We start from the raw sequence: 23,469 nt of genomic DNA, 5'->3' as shown, positions 1-23,469 counted from the left end.
AGAGCGAAGAGACCACTTGCAAGCCATAAATTCTTAAGTTGAGGAGAGAAAGCTTTGCTCATGAAAGAGTCCCAGAAGTCAAGAAGAGGGCCATGAGATGGTAAGTACGTACCATAGTAACAAGCAAGCCATTGCCACACATGTTGAGCAAAAGAGCAGTTAACAAATAAGTGAGGTAAGTCTTCCACATGCCCAAAAGGGCAAAGCTGACAAACTGAGACAATAGGAATACCGCGCCTTTGAAGTTGATCAACAGTGGGGAGCTTAAGATGAAATAAACGCCAAGCAAGCATAGAGAAATGAGGGGGAATGAAACCTTTCCAGATAGTAGTAGCCCAATCAGCTTGCACGCCAAAACGACGTCGAAACAGATCATAGCCCTCCGAAAAAGAAAACAACCCTGAAGTGGAATTCTCCCAAATGAGAAGATCACACTCTGGAGCACTTGGGAGGGGGGTCTCAATTATTTGCTTTGCAACATCAGGAAATAATGTTGAGGAACGCATAGGTAAAGCCCATTGTTGATTCGATATGAAGGCTGCAACACGGGTTTTTAAAAGATGACAACAAGAGCTCACATTTAACTTATCAACAAGAGAAGAGTCTAACCACTTTTCAGACCAGAAAAGAACTGATTTTCCATCCCCAATTAACCAACTAGATTGCTGATATACCATAGGAAGCACCAACTTAAGCCCGTGCCAAACAGAGGACCCAAAATATCGAAACTTTATGTGCTGAAAAGTCTTAAAACGTTGACAAGCAAAACAACCCCACGAAGATTTCAATGAGAGGATTTCAATGAGAGAGTATGCCAACCCAAACTGAGAAGAGCAGCCAAATTAAGAGATTTGAGATTTCTAAGCCCAAGACCAGCCTCATCTTTCGGGGCGCAGACTTGCTGCCAAGAGACAGTCACCATCTTTTTTATTGCTAAATCACCGGACCAAATGAAATTTTGAGCGCAGGTCGACAAGTGTTTTAAAAGAGAAGAGGGCCATAAATAAATAGAGAAGCTATGAAGCAGCGTACTAAGAAACACATCATGAACCCATTGAACACGACCAGCCATTGATAAAAGCTTCCATTGCCACCCATTTAATCGAGCCTTAGCCTTATCAGCAAGAGCCTGAAGATGGATACGCCGTGGTTTGCCTTTGAAAATAGAAACACCAAGATAAGTAAAAGGAACAGTACCTGATTTAAAACCCAATACACGTTGAACATGCTTACGACGACGAGCATAAGAGGTCCCCAAATAAAAAGTACTCTTATCCTTGTTAACTATCTGGCCAGATGCCTTGCCATAACTATCCAAGAAAGATTGAAGATGCTGAAGAGAGGAAGCATCACCTCTACAGAATACAACAAGATCATCAACATAAAGAACACGAGTAAGTGAGCAACCACGGGGCATCAAAATTGGCCTGACTTTCTTAGCATCAAACAGGACCGAGAGACCACGACTTAAAGCTTCCTCTGCTAGGCAAAACAAGATGGAGATAGAGGGTCCCCTTGTCGCACACCACGTGCGCAAGATAAGAACCCGTATGGTGAACCATTGATCAAAATAGATAACCGAGCTGAATTAAATCAATTAATATACAATATTTTGGAGTTTTAGTACCAACACAGATCCAAACCCTTCCTAAGAAAATTTCTAAATTATTTTTTTTATTGTATTGTTATTCATATGCTATGCACCACATGAATGAGAACTTTCATTGCAAAAGAATCGCGACACTAATAATTTGTTGCTCAATAAAATCAGAAAATTATAGTAGAAACAACCCAAATCAAAAATCTTTGACACAAAAACAATAGAAATTCTAGACCATAATTCTTTTTTTATTGAAAAGGAAACCCTAGACTATAATTAGGATAATCGAAAATATATGATTCGAATGTATTCTTAAATGGTATTGAGGAAGTCTTTGTCATTGGAATTGCAGTAAACCTTTTCATTTGTTGAAGAGAATAAGAAGAACAACAGTGTGAGAAAAGCTTTGAGGGCGCTTATTGTGAGTGGGAAGAATGAGAAAATATGGAACTGTGGAAATTTAAGCAAAATTTAATCAGGATAATTGTGACTTTTTATCCTTCTTAATGGTTATTTTTCAACCTTTTACTTATGAAGAAGTCCCTAGAATTGTTGTCATTCCTCTTAGAGCAAGTTCACTCGTTGGGTCACCGGATCATTTACTATATATTCACTACTTTTTAATATTTATTTTCACCCTCTGGGTCACGAGCACAATTTCCAAACTGACCTGGGTCACCGGGTCAGTTTGCAGGTCACGAAATTGACCCAGATAATCTAGAGTGACACAGGTCAGTTTAGAAACTGTGCATGTGACCTAGAGGGTGGAAATAAACATAAAAAGCAGTGAATAGTAAGTGACCCGGTGACCGAATGGGTGGACTTGCTCTTAGCCTCAGTCCGGAGATGGATAGGTGGACGTGGCACCATGATAGTAAAGGGTATAAGATTCGGAGTGGGTATCATGCTTATCACAACTCGTTGATGCGTGAGGCGAGGGCTTCGACGTCTGCTGATGGTTCTGGGGGTCACCTAAAGCATTATTGGGACAAGGTGTCGAAGGCCAATGTACCTCCTAAAGTCAAGGTCTTTGCATGGCGTCTTTTAACCAGGTCTGCCCTTTCTACACGTAAAATGCAACTTAGTGATGTTAATTGTGTTTTTTGTTTTACTTCGATGGAAATGGCAAAACATATTTTCAAAGATTCAATGGCTATACAATGCTTTTGGAGTCTGGGTCCCCTGAAAATTATGCCTAAAGATGCTCCTGCACATGATGTGAAAGCTTGGTTTTTGGATATGGTTGATTGCTTAAAGGTGGAACAGTTTGACTTCTACTGCATGGCTCTTTGGTTGATTTGGTGTGAACGGAATAATATCATTTGGAAGGGCCATCACTTTCAGCCTATGCATATGATTGATTGGTGTCGACATAAGGTTGAGGATTTCCAGAAATACCACCCTAAAGAAAAAACGAAGACCTTAGACCAAGTGGGAATTCCCCTCACGGGGTAGACTGAAAATCAATATTGATGGTGCCTTCCGGGCTGACTGTGGAGTAGGAGGAATTGGTATTGTAGTCAGAGATGATTTGGGTCAGGGTATTGCAACTATGGCGATACCTTTTATGCATGCACACTTGGTAGGGGTCATCATGGGCCGAGCTAGGGCCGGCCCTACCCTAAATTTTAGGGCTTAGGGTTGGGCAGGGCCGAGCCTAGTCAAAGTCAACAAAATTTAGGGTCGTGCCGGGGCTTAAATATGTTAACCGTTACCCGCCTGAAAGACCCGAGCCATTAGGGCCGAATCGGGCCGGCCTTCCCAATAGGGCCGAAATGGGCCTTAATTTGTTTAACAAAAAGAAATATATTACTTTTATTTTTTAGGGCCGAAATGTGGCTCAATGGTTATATAGGTAATACAAGACTCATTATTTTTTGTTGATCATATTTAATATATATATATATATATATATATATATTAGAATTAACTTATAAGTTATAACATTTATAAATATTAGCTAAAATGGTTATATTCAATTAATTATCTCTCTATATAACCTTTGTAGTCAAGTACGCGGATTTCATTCCGCTGAACGGTCAGTTCTGGGAGTAAAGTTTCATGAATATTCCCAAAACGTCCCTTAAGGGCATTCCACAATTCTTTGGGTGTCTTCAGCTGTAGGTATTCCCAGCGTGGGCTAGTATCAATATGCCGCCTCAGAAATATTAAGGCATTTGCTTTCACCTTATTAGATAGTTCATCATCTTTGGGGTCGGTAATGGTGGCAGTGTAGTCTTTTGCCACAAAGGCAGTTTCTACATCGGAAACCCAGCGATGGTACTCAAGTCTGTCTGAGTCCAAAATGTCAAATTCAGATCGAGTTGGATCAGCCATCTACATAAACAATAGGGAATATATAAATTACGCAGTCATAAAGACATCTACGTAAATTATTTTCCAAAAATGTGAATTAGATTTCAAGACCAAGATTCGTAATGGTCACATTTTTTCCCGATGCTATGTGAAAATACTTTATCACGGTAATGTTGTGTGTATAATGCGCATGAATTTTCATTTATCATGGCAAAACGGAATTTATATGTTGCATTCTAAAATTAAGCATAACACATGTAATAATAAATGAAACATAGCATATATAAAAATAAAGTACATGGCCTGCTCAAAATTTCATAAATAATATATAACAAAATAAAATATAAATCATGCTTAAAGATAGTAAACATAAATAAAATTCACATGCTGTAGATTCCATGAATATATATAACATATAAAATAAGCAGTAATATAGCATGCTCAAATTTCGACGAATACTAAAACGTATATAAAATAACAAGGCATGCTTTAAAAATAAAAATAAATCAATATTATCTAACTAAACATGCTCAAAAGTTCTAATTATAAACAATTAAATATACCATAGTATGAAAATAAATAAAAGAGAACATACTTAGTTTCGAGAAAATAAAACAATCCTAGCGCACGCGCGTGTTGATGCAGGCGTGCGTAGCAATGTTTTTAAGCTTGAGAAAAACTGGGCTGCTTCTTCTTGCAGGGGCCACAAAACCTTGTTGTTTTTTTCTTTGCTTTTCTTTTCTTTTTTCTGGGCCGCAGGCCTGTTATTTTTCTTGGCTGGGATGCAGAGGCCTGCTTTTTGTTTCTTTCGGGCCGGATCTTTACTTTGACCCAAGTCAAGTTTTTTTTTTTTTTTTTTTTTTGTGTCTGGGCCGCAGGGCTTTCTTTTTCCTTTTGGGCTGGCTCTTTACTTTGGGCCGGATCACCACTGTTTGTTTTTTTTCTTTCTGTTCTTTTTTTCTTTCTTTTTCTCTCTCTTTTTTTTTTTTTTTTTTTCCGCATCTTCTTCTTCGCGTCTTATACTTGTTTGCAGACGCGTCTTCTTCTGGGTGCAGCAGCAGGTGACCAGTGATTGGGGCTGCTGGAATCTGGGCCGAGGCTGGAGGGGTGATCGAACCGCGGGGCCGAGGCTGGAGGGAGTGCGCTAGGCAGAGGCAACAGCGACGAGATCGAGATCGAGGCTGTGCAGGCGCGGGTGGGCGGGGCTATGCGTCTGAGGCGTGCTGCTGGGATCAGTGCTCCGTGCGATCCAGGTGGGCTGTGCGTGCTGGGCAAGAGGCCGGTGGTGTGCTGCAGGTGGGGTGAGGCCCGTGTGTTGCAGGCGGCAAGGTTGTAGGCTAGGTGAGACCGGTCTGGACGAGCAGGGCTGGAGCGCGCTGGGCTAGGCGGTGTAGCAGCGAGGTGGGCTAGGCTGGAGGCCGGTGGGACGTGCAAGGCAGAGGTGCTGGTTGGTGAGAGCAGCTAGGATAGAGGTCGATTGACTGCAAGGGAGGTCGATCTGCTTCTGGAGAGAGATTTTTTTTTTGGTAGCGGCAGAAAAGAAGAAATACTTTTTCTTCTTAGGGTTTTGTTTTTTTTTTTTAGACGGAAAGAAATTTCTTAGCTATTGGCTCTGAGCGTGCTGATAACGTGTTAAAGTAAAATTGAGATTAGAATTGGTTCACTCATTTCATTTCATAGTCCCTTTATATAGGGAGAGAATTACAACGGAAATATCAATTACAATGATGACATTAACTACTTATTGATCATTATTGATCATTGATCCATACTGATTGATGGTGATTGCTAATTACTTGGTTCCCTCTCCGTCAATCACTTTGACGAAGGCACATAATGTGTTTTTCCTTTAACAAAATGGTTGTTTTATGTGGTTTTTTTTTGTTAATTGGTAATTTCTTTATTCAGGGCACGATCTGCTGCACGAATGGATTTTCTTCTTTGAATTTCTTGACTGCCAATTCTAATTAAACCCTTTTTTACCTTTTGGGAATTTGATTAAAGTTTATTCCTTTCATTTGTTTGATTGACATGAAATTTTTCTCTTTAGGTAGTTGCTAATTTTTTGTTTATTATATAGTTGATACTTATGCTGTATTTTTAATGTCCTGTGTATTGAATAAGTCGCATACTTTTTGTTAGGTCATTTGTGATTTTAATTAGAAGTTGGAGTATTATCATCTCCTATAAAAGTTTGCAGGTAAACCTCTACAAAACTTTTCTTCATTCAGCTTCATATTACAAAGTCACAGTTCAAGTGTGTGAAAAAAAAAATAAAAAAAAGTAACTATGTTTTCTTTTTTCACAATGATAGGGAAGCTAACATTGAACCAGCAATGTCATCAACGGACACTGCACAACCCAGCGAGTAGGAAACTGACTGAAGCAGCATGTCAATGCAACTCTTGCACCACTTTTTGTATATATAGAACTGGAGCAAGCAATTTTTTTCGACAAACTCCATGACCAACTTTTGATAGGCTAACATCTTTGGTGTGTATACACCAGCAACTAGAACAACTATCTTTTGGAACATGTTCCAGCAGCAACTGTAACTAAGTAAACCTTAAATTTAGATAGCCTATATTTTGAGCACCCTACTATAATAAGATCATCTTTTGTTTTAAATGATCGGTAGTATTAAAATTAAAAATAGTTCTGTCGTTTATATTGTCTCCTTTTAATTTTAGGGAGTAGGAAAATACATTGTGGTTACGATTCACATCCCGCAACAAAGCACAAGCACCATTGGTAGTGTGTATGTGTGTGTGTGTAAGTTCTTGAGTCCTCTATTACTTGAGTTCAGTCCTAATCGGAGTATCAATTCTACAGATGATTGTGATTTAAATAATTGGGAAATTTTTAAGAACAGTACATGAACTTAAGGCTACTAAGAATTAAGGTGGCCAACGTTTGTGAAACCCAACTTCAGTACATGGACTTTGAAACCCGACCCACCTTCCATACATGCCGTTATCTCCTCCGTTACGGAGGATGTCACGTGTCATATTTACAAGGACAATTCGGTCTCTTCAAGTTTGATTGAAAAAAAAAAAAAAAAAACTGGAACACCAGCAATTGCTATGGACACCCAAGACCTCTCTCTCTCTCTCTCTCTCTCTCTCTCTCTCTCTCTCTCTCTCTCTCTCTCTCTCTCTCTCTCTCTCTCTCTCTCTCTCCCTCTCCCTCTCCCTTTAGTAATCCCAGTAGGAAATCAACAATTGCTATGGTTTTTCCATGGTGATGTCAGATTCGCCAGAGGTGTAGCAATTGAGAGTGCGAGGGCCTAGTCGGATCTCCCGCGGAGGCCGATCGCGAGAGGCAACGCTGATTCAGATTCTAAGGACTGTAATTTGATCGCAGAGGCCGGCCTCCAGTGAGGACTCGGTGTTGGGGAAGATCACCGGGGATGAGAATGAAGCTTCTGTGGAGTCGGTTCATGGTGGCGGGGCGTCGGTTCTGATGCGTATTACTCTCAAGGAGGGTTGCAGATATGCGGATGCACTCATGATGGCTCAGGTGCCATTAGGGTCAAGGTCACTGGAAGCGACATGTTTGCTCCCAGCGGCGGTGGTATTTTTCTGGGTGGTGACCACAGCAGTGGTAGGCACGACGGAGGCGACGACGAGATGTACGGCCTTGTGAGCGTCTCAAGGTTTCCGGCGACGTTGGGAGGTACAACCACTGATGGCAATATGTTTGAAGTGGATCAAGGACTGGTTCTGGATCATGGGTTTGTTGGTGCTTGGGCTCGTACATTGGGTCAATATTGGCTTTTTGGGCCTCGAGCTTTTATTTTCATTTTTTATTTATTCATTGGGCCCGGAGAAGCCCCCTTTGCGTAGGGTTCTTCTTTGGAAACATGAATAAAATTAAGGAAGGGTCTTGGCTGCGTTCGGAGTCTTCCCTAGTAGTGTCTAGGTTACTTGAATCATTGGAGCTTAATCCTATGGTTACATTATGTTTGAGTAGTCTAGGGCATGCTTTAGATCATTCATTCATGACTCTATTCTGTCGTTGCCCGGAGTCAAGGTGAGTCATATTTGTAATGTTTCCTACTTTACTATAATGGACTGACACCCCAAGCGTTCAAAAAAAAAAAAAAAATCAAAGCCACCCACACCTTGAACACAGACATTAATATCACACAATCAATGATCCTAAAAACCATGCAAACACAGCAAATCCAAATACTCGAGGAAAAAAATATACAAATACCCACAAATGTTTGCGATTCTGGGAAAAAACAATTGCATACTTTTCCCGTCCCCTTTTTCCTCCTCTCGTCTCCTCTCTTTTGCTGTGTGTCAGCAGAAGCACAGATTGTATCTGATGGTAAAAAAATCAAAAAGTTATAAAACCGCCAAAAAATAAAAATTGCAGATTGTTAGACTAAGCAAATCGAACCTGAAGAAGCTTGAAGATGCAAGCCCAACTACACCAAATCATGATTCAATGAAGCTCAATGAAATCGGGTATCCAGAACTCTTTCCTCTATGTCTCTCTTTCTGCCCGCACCGGCAAGGGTTCAGAGCCAAAACCTCCATCTCTCTCTCAGTAGGATAGTGGATTATAGGCACTCGGTGCCACATGAAGCGAACAGGTGGAAGGACAATTGAGGAAAACAGCAGGCAGGAGAAGGGTAAAATGGTCCTGACATGAATTAATTCATGCTGCGGGTATGTTTTTTGCCTGAACTGTCGAGAAGCACAAATGTGAAGGCTAAACTCAGTACATGCAATAGAAATTAACCAAGAAATGATAATGCTGATCTTTACTTGCCTGATCTTTGTTGTACCATTTGATGAATTTGGCTTTTTATGCTTATACCTGTTAATCTATGGAAGTTCAATACAAAGTTTAATAGTTTTGTGATAAGAATTCACAGTAATCTAAAGACAATCTATCTATAGAAGATATTTACCTCATATGCATTTGCAACCAAATGAACTTGTAACTTTCTACCCAGTCATTTCGACTTTAGTCATCGTCTTTCCTCATCTGTCCCAGTCATAATACTGCATGTTTTGTCAGAAAACTTACCTGTGAAACCGAGAAATAATAAAAGAGGAGCATTACACAAAGAATTTCAGATTTAAAGTTTCTTTAATATTTTAATAGTAAGGTACTAAGGTATTCTTAAATGGAATCAGAAAGCATGAAGGAATGTGCAGAAGCATTCTTCTGAATGCAACTGACATATCTCAGTTAAATTTCAAGTAATTCCTCAACTTGTTCATCATCATCATCTTGTCATGCATTCAAGTTGTCTGCAATGTGGAACTTGATTGTATATTACAACCTAAGCGATGAGAGCTCTCCTCCCTCTCTTCTGGCGGCGGCAAACCCTAGCTCTAGGGTTTTGCTCGTCGAGATCTTTGGCTTCCGTGGAGGTCTCTCCGCCCCGTGAAGCCTATTTGTCACCCTCCTCGGGGTCGCACTTCCCTTATGTTCAACCTGTGGGTTGTGGCCTCCGACTCTTATTGGCTTGCTATTCTGGCGGAGCTAGCGAAGAGAGTGGTCAGGAGATCAGTTTTTTGAGGGAATTTCATCGTACTCTGCCTGATGCAGAAAATCGAGTTTGGGATCCTGGTTCCCCTTTTGGAGGAAAGCGGGGCTAGCGTGATGGTGACCGAGTTCACTCGCTGGTGGGAGGTTGGCTTGGTCTCCGATCTAGGAGTCTGAGGGTGGCTGGTGGTGTGTGGTGGCTGGGTCTGATCCGACCTATGGCTGCGGCCGTGCTTTGGGTTGTCTGGCCCCATGGGTTTCCTCGATGGGTTCCAAGATCGGCGATCTCCGTGGGCTAGTGGTGGATCCGAGCTCCAGGAAGCGACAATTACCCGGTTAGGACGAAACCCGCGGAGGACGATGGAGATCGTGTACTCCGATGGTGGCCTGACTCAGTGTGGCGGCGTCGGGATGGTGGTTTGGGTACCCTGAGTGCTTCTTCAGGGGCCTGGGCATGGTCCGATTTTCTGGTGTCATGGGCTGCTATAGGGCCAGGTGGTTATGGGTGGGCTGTGTTGGTTAGGCTCGTTCACTTTTGGGCCCGTATTTGGGATCCAGGTGGATTGGGGCCTAAGTGTATTGGGCTCTCTATATATTGGAGAATGCTTTTGACTGTGTTCGGGGCATTCTCTAGTAGCGCCAGGTTACTGGTCACTGGTTACTTAGAGCTTCACTCTAAGGTTAACATTATGTTAGAATCTCTAGGGTTTTACTTTAGGGTTTCTATTCATGGCTCAATTCTGTCGTAGCCGGGAGATCCCGGTGAGTCATTTTGTAATGTTACCTACATTTACATTCAATGGATTGACGTCCCCTTGGGTTTCTCAAAAAAAAAAAAGTTGTCTGCAATGTGCAAAAATCTAAACTCTTCAAGAATATTAAAGCAGTTGGGACACCTTAGCCATGTGTTTAAACAGGACACATGAAAGCTTTTCCTATAAAAGGAAATGGTTCAAGCTTACTCTGATCTTAGCCAACATCATCAATAAAGAAGTAAATGAAGCATATGGGTGGCTAACAAATGCTCCCTTTTATCCTACAATTAGTCTTTAACTGATATACAATATCCTTTAACTCTTACGAACATTATAGGACAGTTCCCCCTAATACAGAAACCAACTTTGGCTCAGGTTTCCTGTTGCAGCCGACTAAATAAAAGCATCGATCACTCTGTTGCCTTATCAAAACAGATACGAAAGGAAATTTTCTAGGTAGAAGAATCTCTTCAGTATTAGAAATAGTATTAGCCACTCAAGGAACTTTATCAATCTTGTGAATAATCTCTAAATCTTAGTTACCATTGCCCACCTAAGAATGTTGAACTACCAAAGCCATCTTTTGGCATCAAAATTCTAGGAAAGTGGGTTGACTACGTAACTTTATGAAATCATGCAGGACAGTTTTGAAGCATAGCTAGCTGCATAGATAGGCCTGATTGTTCTTGACCAAAATAGATGGCCAAGATTATTTATTAGCAGTCTGAGAACTGAGAAACTCAAGAGAACATAATGTTTGATATAGACCTAGGAAGAATTTTCTACAGATTAACTGATTAAGACTCATTTTTGACCTATAAAGTTATGCCAATTCTTGTATTGTATCATTGTGTGCATGGAAGAAGTAGGGTGACATAAGAGTCCAAAAACTAAACCACAGACTTGCAGAAGAAGATATCTAGTCAATAGTATAGCATCTCAAGTTGTTTACCGAGTTGACTAAATGAAAGAAACTGAACAAAGTATGTATCTCAAGTATATGACAGAGTTAATATTTTGAAAAAGCATGCAGAAAGATTTTTCATAGTAAGAGTACACATAATGAAATGAGCAATCTATTTCATAACTTGTTTGTAATCAAACTAAGTCTTTTTCAAAATCAACTAACTTGAATAAATTTGTTAATCTTTTTATGGACGACGGACAGCCAGCAGGACCGATATCCAAACCAATCAGAAACATGATCTCATGCCTAACATTAGTTCCCATCATCTTTCGACCTCACTACTCCAAGCCCATAGACATCAAGATTCACTAATGAGAGCCTAAGACTACATTGCACGCCTTTCTCAGACTACAGATGAGTGGAAAGAGGTTGCCTCAAAGTCAATGTGTTAGTTCATGGAACGCAAGCCACTAACTGGAAAGGCTAGTTCTTTAACTAACAATATTCTGATTAACAAATTCCATCTTCTTTCAGGTTATCTATTTATCTAATTCCAATCAAAAACCAAGGCTGTGAAACTAAACAACCAAATCAATACTCTCACAAACTGATCGAAACTCAATGAGATGCATAATATAATTCAATACATTGAAGACTTTCAAACAAAGTTATGTAGACAAAAGTTCTTTGTTTTATATATCTATAAAAAAAAAAAATCAATATCAATAGCAGAAAAATGGTAAACCCAGAAGAAAAAAAGGAAGTTTGAAGTTCAAAAACTAATCCCACTACAAAACACCAAGATTTTATACATACCCAGTACAAAGATCTATTGCAGCAGTTAATCATGAATAACCCATAACCCATCAAGATTTAACTTTATCATTTATCCCTTTAAATAAAATTTTATTTTCAAATTTCATATTCATGTTATACCCACTTAAACATCAATAATACATGGATCATGGGAGGAAAACTCTAACCTTTTGAAGGAGGATTGGAATTCTCTGCGATGCCTCGGTGCTTCAGATGACGCCAATTTGCAATTATGTCGAATTATTGTACGTGACTATGACGGGAGATTCAAGAGTTCTTCACATACGTACACCGGCTAAAAGAGATCCCTTTTCACGTTCACCACAAATTCGTGTTTCAGCTAAAAAAGGAAACCAAAAAATCTAGAAATCTACCAAATAATACCTTCGACGCTAAACCTTTCACAATCAGCAGAAACAACAACCGTCTACCTCTTCTTTGTCAATAAGTCGGCTGTTGGCATCATTGCTGGAAGAAGGGAGGAGATTGGTTACCGTTCGGCTTGGATAGGTAGACGGTTGTTGTTTCTGCTGATTGTGAAAGGTTTAGCGTCGAAGGTATTATTCTGCTGTTGACCTTATCGAAAACCAACCATTTTCTTCCCTTCTTCCCGTGTTGATCCCAACGATATAATAGCTTGTAATCTTGTATCGCCTTCCTCTGCTCTACTCCCTTCTATTGCAAAACGCGAACCTCACAATAAGCAGCATCGACACCATCGAATGAGAACGCACTAAACCAATGGGCAAGTGTATGGAGCGAGTGTAATTAACAAAAAAAACATCAGGGGCAAAATCGTCACTCCATTTCAGGCCCTTAGGAACAGTGCTCATGAACACCAACTCTCCTTTAGTATTTAGTACTAGATACAATGAAACTGAAAATGAAGCAGACAAAAATTTTGGAAATTGAAGTAAAGATCTAATCTAAGAGAGAGTGCAAGGAAGTTCAGGCAAAGTTCAGTTGGTAGTGTTGTTCAGTTGGATGCGAAATTGTACTCAAGGACTCCCAACTGAACTTTGGTTGAACTTCCCTGGAAACTTCTTGAATTTCTCCTGGACTCCAAATAATGTGCACATTACGCGGAAATTTGTGCTTCCGTGAGCCACAACCAAAACAAAACCATTATTAAAAGCAGAGACATTATTAAAAGTATAAATGAATAAATAAGGATATAGATTGAAAACAATTGTTTTTTGATAATTGAAGACCAAAATTGATCCCAAACCCAAAACTAATAATTGTAGTTGTGCTTCATTATTTTCATCAAAACCTCTTCCAATCAATTACTGAAATCGCAAACTCCACAACAAACAATATCCCTGAAACATGAACACCCATATCTGATTCTACCAATTTCTTATTTCAAGAACAACAACTCATCATTTCCTTCTCACAAATATGCACTACTGTTATAAACTTCAAACCGTAGACATGGAAACCATAAAGAACATAAAACCTCAAAATTCCAACTTCTAAAATCCTAACCACAACTGAAGATTGATTATATCATCTTCTAGAACTCGATCAGTAACATAGCCTTAAAATCCACCACAGTAGTTTATAAATAAATAAAAAAGAGCAATTTTTCTGCTATCAAATGTTTCAATATTTGCAGAACATCAAGTAAATCCCCAAACCCAATCACCAAACACCAATGTTTTGAACTCAAACAACTAAAAGCATCCCTTATTTCATATGCAAATCAAGAACATAGCAATTAATCAAGAACATAGAATAAGAACAAAGGTAATACCTAATTAAGTCGATGCTGGATGCGGTAAAATCCAATCAACAAAGCAAAAACGGGGAGATACTCCAATCCACAATACTGAAAACTGCGAAACCAACAGAGACACTATTCAAATTCATAAAGTTTGGAATATCTGGCTTGAGATTTTAAATTAATTTGGTACCTCACAATTTATTTTTGACCACAAATAAGACTAAAAATATTTGAATTATATATATCCAGGGGCACCATCCCTGAGCAAAACCCAATATTTACCTTAGTTATTTTGACTAATCATTGAATTAAACAATTGATTCATGGCTTTTATTGTTCAATCATTAGTTATTGAATTAATCCATAGGGCTGGGTCTCTCTCTCTCTCTCCATTTGGGTTACACACTGAGAGTGCAGCAATTAACTTATTTTGATAATATTTTAAACGTCAATCACTCTGGTGCAGACCAAAAATCAAAACCTTACCTTCAATCACTGAGATCCGAAATCTAGCAACACTTCTTCTGTTTTCTGCAACCCAATTTCAAAAAAACAATAAAAAAAATCAATAACTGTTGTAAATATTTGTGGATAATCATGTAAATAGATGATGAGTAATAGGTGCCTATCTCTATAGATTGATGATTGATAGGTTGTAATTGTAGGAGTGATTGGATTGTAATTAAGCATTACCCTTTTGTGTACACCATGTAGTCCTATATAAGGCTCCTCATGGTGAGATGAATAAGACACACATTCTATTCTCTACGTCTATACTCTCTCTCTCTCAAATTCGTTTACTATAGTTTTACAACACGTTATCAGCACGAAGCTCTAACCCAAGCCCTAGCCAAAGAAAAAAAAAACTCCTGCTGCAGCCTGTTTGCACACCCTGAAACCTCTTGATCGGGACCTCAGATCAAAATATTTCCTTCATCGAAGTTGTTCGTCTCTGCCTCTTCTATCTGCCCTCCAAATTTCAGCCTTATTGGAGTAGTTTTGAGACCTGTACACCATTCAAAGTGGGAGCTGTCCAGAAGAGGCGAATAGCTCTTGGATTGGCTGAGAAGACAACCTTCTCAGTTCTGCACACATAAGCTGAAGATTTATCCGTCCTTCATCAAGTAATGTTTTCCAAAACCTAATTTTATATCATGCTTCTTGCTTATTGAGCCTATTGATTGAATATGAAAAATCACCATAATGCATGAACCCTAGCAAATCCTACATGATTTATTTACTTGGTATACGTATTTGTATATATTTGTTCATGTGTTTGGGATTGTTTGATTGGAAAAGAAAAGAGAAAAATTTATGGACTGCAACTATATATCTGTAGTACTTGGTCCAGTAGTACCAAATCAATATCAGTAACATCAATTCAACAAGAAAAACAGATTATGCAGTTGCTGGGATTCGAACCCAGCTAAAATAGGTACCAACTCAACATGTTGTCCGCTGTACCACTATGGCAAGTTAGTATGTGTTAACACTATTTAGTATTAATTCTACCATAAGCAGATTTGAGGCCAATTAATTGGTGATTGATCAACCCGTGATTTGATTTTGATTGATTTTATCCAAAGCAATTACCATTGTAATTTATGCTCATTACCACAATTACTTCATTATCACATTGAGACAATTCTGAATTATTGCGTGAATTATGATAAAAGAATTATGGGCTTAATTTTTGGTTACACAAATTTGAATCTGCCATTATAATTCTTTATGCTAAAAGCATTATGGGCTAAATTATTACGCGATTATTACATAAACATTGTGCAAGAAGCATTTGCCAAATTTATTACCTGTACGTAATGCCAGAAGCATTAATGGGATTTGAACCCATTTCGTTAGGTATATAACCGCTGCATTAATTTATTTATGTTATGATTTAATAACATATATTGAATTTGGTTTTGTTATAATTGTGAATATTAATAGAGGCTGAGTCAGAAGCTCAAATCAAGCCCAAAGTCATAACAACAAATTCGAGCCAGAAGCTCAGGCCCAAGTTGCAAGGCCAGAATAGCAGCTCACTACATGTTACCATGAGAAAAGTTATGAATCTTCTCAAAGTAGGCTCATCCAGTTGGATGCGATGTCTAGGTAAGGTTCAAATGAGGCTGTGTACTTAAGTGAGCCTCGCTCCACCTAAACCTCATCCTTCCTTACCTGGTCGTATTCAATTGGAGTTACCGAAAGGGTTGAGTAATAATTTTTCATTCTTTGGCAGACCAACCTGAGCCCAGCAGGCCCACTCTCCCTCCATGGGACCTAGCAGCCCAGCAGGCCTCACATACTCTTTGACCAGCACATGAAAGCCTAGGTCACGAGCCCGCAGACTAAGCTCGATAGGCTTCACTATCAAGCCCACTCCTTCTTTGGTCCAGCAGAATCAAAATAAAAGGAAAAATGATTTCATATTGTAAATAGATTCTCCATACCTAATATGTGTAATTAATTGCCAGAAGCATTTATTTACATAATTGTATGATAATTAATCTGTTATATTACTAGCATGCAATTAATATCTCAATTGATTTGTGATTTTTATTTATCCAATTTGTGAGATATTATTACAATTTACTTTATTCAATATTATTGTGTTACTTGTCTAAATTTTCGCACTAGAATATATGTGTAGAAAATGCAGGTACCTAATGAACTAGAAGTTCTAAATGAACCCGTAGTTCATACATATATCGAACTTGTAGTTTCGATAATGCCGTTTAAGAAACTTGAAGTTTCCTTCATAAATTTACCACACATGATAAAACCAGTAGATTTTACATGTCTAATCCGATTTTTCATACCATGTTATAGAACCTGAAGTTCTCATTACTTGCTTATGGATGATATTACCCAAAGCACTAATATTATTTGTTCCTTTCCTGTAAGAAAAGTCAAATCTCAACATGTTTGACTTTGTTGCTTTGGAGGTCTCCAGAAGAAACTATCTAAAGTGAACTCAAGATGTGAAAATTCATCTGACTACAAAGAAGATGAGATCAACAATCGATATTGACAATGTCGTCACTGAGGCTTTTAAGGCGAGTGCCATAATGTTCATAAAGAAACATATGGAGAGAGCACTCCAAGTTAAGTACCCGATTAAGAGGATACACAGACTCTTTGGGTTGCTCTGGAAGAGCACTTTCACCATCAGATGACCATTTTCTTGCTTGAAGCAAGACATGACTGGCAGAACAAAAATAACTCATATGACTGTCAGCCACGTGGCCAAGTCCCAAGAGGCCAAGGTGCATGTAATCCAGCTCCACGTGGCCAAGGTTCACGTTGTGGGAACCGTGATGCCCTAACTCAACAAGCCTGAGTTGAAAGGAACACTGGTCCGGCCTGTTGTCACCAAAATCAGCATGATCTTTGTTATCAATGTGGAGGAATTGACTGCTGGTCCCGCACCTGTTATGTGATAGCCTAAGCAGTAGATGAGTATTACGCCGGTCGCGGAACTCGAAATACCAACTTTATTAAAGGGTTATTTTCTATTGATTCCACACTAGAGATCACGGATTTTCAGGCAGTTACTGAACATACCGAGGATTAGAACTCGAAGACATGGGTATAATTGGCCCCTTGTGCCATATCTATTTCATCTTAATGAATGAAACATCTTCGGATTTTGGTGATTTATGTTTTCAATTATTTTGGATTATAGAAATGTAGTTATGTTCGAATATATTTAATTCAATAAACTTATTCATACATGTGATCCATTGAATTAAATAAATGAATAGGCATATTCTGTGGGGTAGTTTGTTGTCTGATTGAAAGTGCTATTACGCACACCATACTCCCAGATCGGAGATATTTCTCAAACTTATTGTCTATTCATACCTCTATGACAACCGTATCAGGCCAATTCAACCTGATAGAGGGTTATGGCAAAACCCAATATATGTTGTCCGATGGTACTGAACCTACCATTATTGAGGCCTTATAATCTCCACGTTCCAGAAGAACGTTATTGAGTATTAAGGATATTCGAACCAACGGTTATCACGCTGAAACCACTGAGAAAAATGAGTGTAATATCTTTGCATAACCTCCAAAGTGTGTGGCCAGAAGCATACATTGGAGAAATTGGAATCTGTTAGCTAGAAGCTAACTAATTTAAGTAACTACTTGCTATGGCATGACCGTTTGGGACACCCAGGTCAAAGTATGATGCACTCTATCCTCAATTCATCGCAGGTGCACCCCCTTCTGAATAAGGGTCTTGTATATAATGACACGCTATGCCATACTAGACCATCATATGCAAAGACTAGTACATACACCACCATTTTTCTGCACAGAATGCAAGGAAAATTTGTGGACATATCCAACCACCATGTGGACCAGTTAAATATTAATGGTTTTGGTTGATGTATCGACAAAGTGATCACATGTTACACTATTGTCCACAAGAAAACGCTGGTTTTGCTAAACTCTCACCCAGATCATGAAATTGAGGGTTCACCACTCGGATTATCCCATAAAGTCTATAAGACTTGATAATACCGGAGAGTTTACATCGAAATCTTTCGATGATTATTGCATATCCCTTGGGATTGATGCTGAACATATAGTTCCCTATGTTCACACCCAAGATGGTCTTGCAAATAGAATCTTGGTAATGCGCACCACCAAGCTCCTAGTTTTTGCGTGGGGCTATGCAATCTTGCATGCAGCTATGTTGGTCCCGTTGAGGCCCACTGCTACCCAACCTTACTCCGCGTTACAGTTGGTGACTGGGTACGAACCTGATGTTTCGCACTTATGTGCATTTGGGTATGCAGTCTGCGTGCCAATTGTGCCGTCACAACGTACAAAATTGGGTCCTCAACAAAGGATGGGCGTGTATGTCGATTATGAATCCCAACCATTATATGCTCTTTAGAGCCCTTGACAGGCGATCTCTTTACCGTTAGATTTGCGGATTAATTGTCCCTTTGATGAGACAGTCTTCCCGCTGTTAGGGGGAGATAAGAACGTCACCGTTCCTGATGAACGGCGTGAATTAACATGGAATATCCCCACAATGTCTCATCTTGATCCCCAAACAGCATGAAAATACTGAAGTGCGGACAATTCTAGATCTATAGAGACACTTTCTCTGATCTAGCAAAAGTGACGAGATCATATATACCTGCTGCAAATGTGCCTGCAAGGATAGACGTCCCTGTAGGATGTGTCGTCCCATATGGACGAGGTATAACCATGGCGGCTAACTAGTCATATGTCCCTGCCCTGAAGTGAGGTAGACCATTAGGTTCGAAGGATTCTTATCCCCAAAAGAGGGTAAACTTGGCACAAATGAATTCTCTTAACATCGCAATCTCAAACCGATCCATCTCATGAGATAAATCAGGATTATGGATATGTCCTAGAAGAGACTATGTTGGGGGACGCTCCAACATTTGAACTCACTCCAGAGAATAGAGAAATCTCGGTAAATTTAGTGAGATTTGGAATCGAGTTGAGATTATCATCGATGATATATTAGTATTTGCGGTGGCCACCGAAACTATAATATGCGATGACCTCGAACCTTGCTTTGTTGATCAAATTCAACGAAGAGACGACTGGCCAAAAAGGAAATAAGCAATCCAGGTCGAATTAGATTCCTTGATAAAGAGAAAGGTGTTTGGACCTGTTGTTCCTACACCTCCCCATGTTAAACCCGTAGAATTTAAATGGGTATTTGTAAGGAAGCGTAATGAGAAAAACGAGATTGTGATACACAAGGCTCGTCTAGTGGCGCAATAATTTTCTCAACGCCCTGTGGTTGATTACGAGGAGATGTATTCTCCCGTAATGGACATCATAACGTTCCACTACCTTTTCAGTTTGGTAGTTTCCGAAAAACTGAATATGCAGCTTATGAATATGGTCACAGCTTATCTCTATAGGGATCACGATACAGAGATATACATAAAAGTTCCAGAAGGACTTAATATACCCGATGCAAATAGTTCTAGACCACGGAACACGCTCTTCATTAGTTTTGAGGCGTTCACTTTATGGATTGAAACAATCCAGACGGAGGTGGTATAACCGTCTAAGTGAATATTTAATCGGGATGGGATATGTGAATAATAAACTATGCCCATGCGTGTTTATTAAAGAAACAAGTTCCTAGTTTGGAATTGTGGAGGTCTATGTCAATGACATGAATTTGATCGATACTCCTGAAGAGATCAAGGAAACCGCAAAGCACCTGAAGTTGGAATTTGAGATGAAAGGCCTTGGGAGAACAAATTATTATCTCGACCTGGAGCCCGAGCACAGTGCAGATGAAATTTTGGTCCATCAACCAAATTACATCCAGAAGATGTTAAGATGCTTTAATGAGGATAAAAGCACACACATGGTCGTCTGAAGTCTAGAGAGAACCGTATCGTCCTGCAGATGATAACGAAGAGATATTGGTGCCAGAAGTCCCATATCTAAGTGCAATAGGCGCATTATTGTACTTGGCTCAATGCCCTAGACAGGACATCTCATTCGATGTGAACTTGTTAGCTAGATATAGCTCTGCACCAACACGCCGCCACCGGAATGGCATAAAAGACATTTTTCGCTACCTTAGAGGTAAGGCGGATATGGGCTTATTCTATCCATACGCATCAAGGAATGGATCAAACCCCCTTGATCCTCAGAATGATGCTTGCCTTGTTGGATATGCTGATATAGACTATCTATCAGACCCGCACAAGGCATGTTCCCAAACTGGTTATGTCTTTACCATTGGGAATACTGCAATTTCTTGGAGGTCTACGAAATAGACACTTGTTGCTACCTCTTCGAATCATGCTGAGATACTAGCTCTTCACGAAGCAGTATGTGAATGTACATGGCTAAAAGCCGTTACAAAACGAGTTCGAAGCACATGTGGACTGCATTCCGCCACTGATGAACCAACCATTATCTACGAGGATAATGCTGCTTACATAGAGCAGATAAAGATGAGTTTCATCAAAGGAGACAACACCAAACATATTGTATCGAAGTTCTCCTTCAATTAGCAACAACAGGAGCATCAGAAGATTGAAGTTAAGCATATTTGATTTGAAGACAATCGTGCAGACCTCTTTACCAAGTCACTACCAAAGTCTGCATTCCAGAAGCATGTTCAAGGTATTGGTCTACGTAAACTATCTGAATTACCTAACATGTAATTTTCAGGGGGAGTATCTTGAAGCATACCCACTTGACCATCGTGTACTCTTTTTGTCCTTCGTCCAGGGTTATTTTGTCCCACTGGGTTTTGTTACCTAGTAAGGTTTTAACGAAGCACATCTTTAGCATGGTCACCCCACTTATACTACATCCTAAAGATGCTTTGATTCGACATATACATGCATTTGCTCATCTTTTCCCTTCGACCACGGGTTTCTCCCACTGAGTTTACCGGGCTAGGTTTTGGTGTAGCAACTCTAATGCATCCCTCTCGTAGACATACTACCTACTTATGGTGCTGATAAGAAGACTTCACCTATCTCTAAAGCTGTGATACTGCTACTCCACACTCAAGCGCGTTGTGCTCTTTTTCTCCTTCGACCAAGATTGTTTTTTTTCCACAGGGTTTTTATTACTTGGCAAGGTTTTTTGACGAGGCAACTTAGAAGCGCTCAGCCTATGCAACACTATTGACATGGAATATCCAAGGGGGAGTGTTGTAAATATTTGTGAATAATCATGTAAATAGATGATGGGTAATAGGTGCCTATCCCTATAGATTGATGATTGATAGGTTGTAATTGTAGAAGTGATTGGATTGTAATTAAGCATTACCCTTTTGTGTACACCATGTAGTCCTATATAAGGCTCCTCATGGTGAGATGAATAAGACACACATTCTATTCTCTATGTCTATACTCTCTCTCTCTCTCTCTCAAATTCGTTTACTATAGTTTTACAACAATAACCAACAATATAGATCCTTGGCTTTATTCAGAATCTTAGTTATATGAAAATAATGAAGCACAACTACATCAATTGAATGAAAAAATTACAGCAATATTGAAAAAAAAAAAAAAAAAAAGGGGGCACTGATAATATGTGTAACCCAGCCCTTGCGAAACCAACTGACGAAGAATAAATGAAACAAATTAGAACCTATGGTCCCTCACCTGGTTGATCTAGGACGATTATCTTCAAAACCCAAGCACAATTGGTTTAGTTATAGCAGATCATCTACCCAAACACAATTATCCTGAAACCAAAGATAAACCAAACTGTTAAAAATGGAGTCAGAAGAAGAAATGAAGACACATATATTAATAAAACAATACCAGAAAATAGAAAATTGGTAGATACACCTCCCCTAATCTCGGTAAAAATTTAATCTTCACTTTACCCTTTTCTACTGGAAAAAAAAAACTGTGCATCTTCTTTCTCCGCTTCTCCTCACTATCTCTCTCTCTCTCTCTGTTGCTCATGCTTAACTTAAGTCACATGCTCTCCATTGCTGCTTTCTGACTTTTGGTTCTTGGAATTTTAATTACACATCTACCTAGTGTACTTCATAGTTTCTTCATGACCAAATACCACTTTAGGTCCCCTTGACACTGCTTTTGTAGGAAGAACTTATGTTTTATAAGCTTCTCAAGTGCATTTCTACAGGTGCTTTGTTAAAAAGCATGTAACACCTCAGTTACTTTTGTGAAACGCTACCAAAAACACTTTCAATTACTTTTGGTCTAATTTATTTAAAGTCCACCTCTGAACCACACCAACTTTTGGTGATGGTCATTAATCCCTGGCCTTTCACCCCTATTTCTCTTTGGTATTGTAATATGGGTCTCTCTCTCTCCATTTTGGTGAAGCATGAAGATGGAGTGCTACAGAAGGAGGAGTAGATACAATAAACTAAGCAGCTTGGAAAGTAGTGATGATGAAGAAGATCAAGACCAGAAGCGTCCAATTTTTGAAAGTGATTAAGCCAATATCACTTTCACATTGCAATTGAGCCAGACATCTGACAATGATGTTCATACAATATTCCAAAAAAAAAAAAAAAAAGAGATAAATTGAAAGACTGATTGCAAAACAATTGACCAAGACTGATTGCAAAATCGTTGCAGATATATTCAATAAAAATCAAAACTAACCCAATTTTGATTGACACCCATACCTCTTCTCCTGCTGAAAGATCCCTCCCAAACCGGATCCAAACCTTGCTATCGACCTCTACTTCGCTGTCTCTCCCTTCTCCTGTTGAAAGATCCCTCCGAAAAAAATCGTGCCGACTTGGAGAATCAAATCAATTCAAAACCACAAATCAAAATTCCTCCACAGATAATCAAAAACTGACAAATACGCTCACCCTTTTTCAAACTACAACCCAACCAATGCAAAAGATGCAACAAAAACCAATCACAAAATCTAAATCACAGAAGATCGTAAGCACAAAAGAATGAACCAAATCCAAATTCACAAATCAAAACAAAAAAATCGACCTCTCAATCCTCCTTAAACGACCGCAGAGAAAAGAAGCAATCCACTGATTATAGAAATCCAGATCACAGCTGTAGAAAAGAGACAAAGCAACCCACTCTCTCAATTTAGATTAGACGACTCTAGAAGACAGAAGAAGATAAGATCGATACACAGAAAAACAAAAATATCTCAAAGGGCAGAACCGTCTTTTCTGACCCTCCAGAACTGTAACTGTAATTCAGAACAAAACAAAGGGCAAAAGCGTCATTTAACTGTTCACTAAAATGAACAGTCCTTATGAACAGAGCTAGGGATGGCAATGGGGCGGGTTGGCCAGGGATGGAGATCAGAATACCATCCCCATCTCTGGGTCATTTTCTACCCTCAT

The 23,469-nt window shown here is 39.3% G+C and overlaps 3 long non-coding RNA genes across 5 annotated transcripts; all 3 read right to left on the bottom strand.

The window, feature by feature from the left end:
* Positions 1-8,036: 8,036 nt before the first annotated feature.
* LOC112168045 lies at positions 8,037-8,606 on the bottom strand. Its single transcript, XR_002924046.2, has 2 exons — positions 8,324-8,606; positions 8,037-8,245 (listed from the first exon to the last, which is right to left on the bottom strand). It is a non-coding gene; the product is annotated as an uncharacterized LOC112168045 (long non-coding RNA).
* Positions 8,607-8,694: 88 nt separating this feature from the next.
* Positions 8,695-12,412, bottom strand: LOC112168044. 3 transcript variants are annotated; one of them, XR_005800694.1, is made up of 3 exons: positions 12,070-12,412; positions 8,841-8,934; positions 8,695-8,754 (listed from the first exon to the last, which is right to left on the bottom strand). It is a non-coding gene; the product is annotated as an uncharacterized LOC112168044 (long non-coding RNA). The 3 variants fall into 3 exon arrangements; XR_005800693.1 differs by having other exon boundaries at positions 8,695-8,746; positions 8,841-8,959; positions 12,070-12,411; XR_002924045.2 differs by having other exon boundaries at positions 8,841-8,959; positions 12,070-12,410.
* A 2,252-nt stretch (positions 12,413-14,664) lies between these two features.
* LOC121049545 lies at positions 14,665-23,307 on the bottom strand. The gene is made up of 3 exons (XR_005800695.1): positions 22,777-23,307; positions 21,773-21,855; positions 14,665-14,713 (listed from the first exon to the last, which is right to left on the bottom strand). It is a non-coding gene; the product is annotated as an uncharacterized LOC121049545 (long non-coding RNA).
* Positions 23,308-23,469: the final 162 nt, after the last annotated feature.

Source organism: Rosa chinensis, chromosome 5, assembly GCF_002994745.2.
Source record: "Rosa chinensis cultivar Old Blush chromosome 5, RchiOBHm-V2, whole genome shotgun sequence".
In the NCBI taxonomy this organism is placed as follows: domain Eukaryota; kingdom Viridiplantae; phylum Streptophyta; class Magnoliopsida; order Rosales; family Rosaceae; genus Rosa; species Rosa chinensis.
The sequence above is the reverse complement of the archived record's forward strand: the minus strand, read 5'-3'. Positions and strand labels throughout refer to the sequence as shown.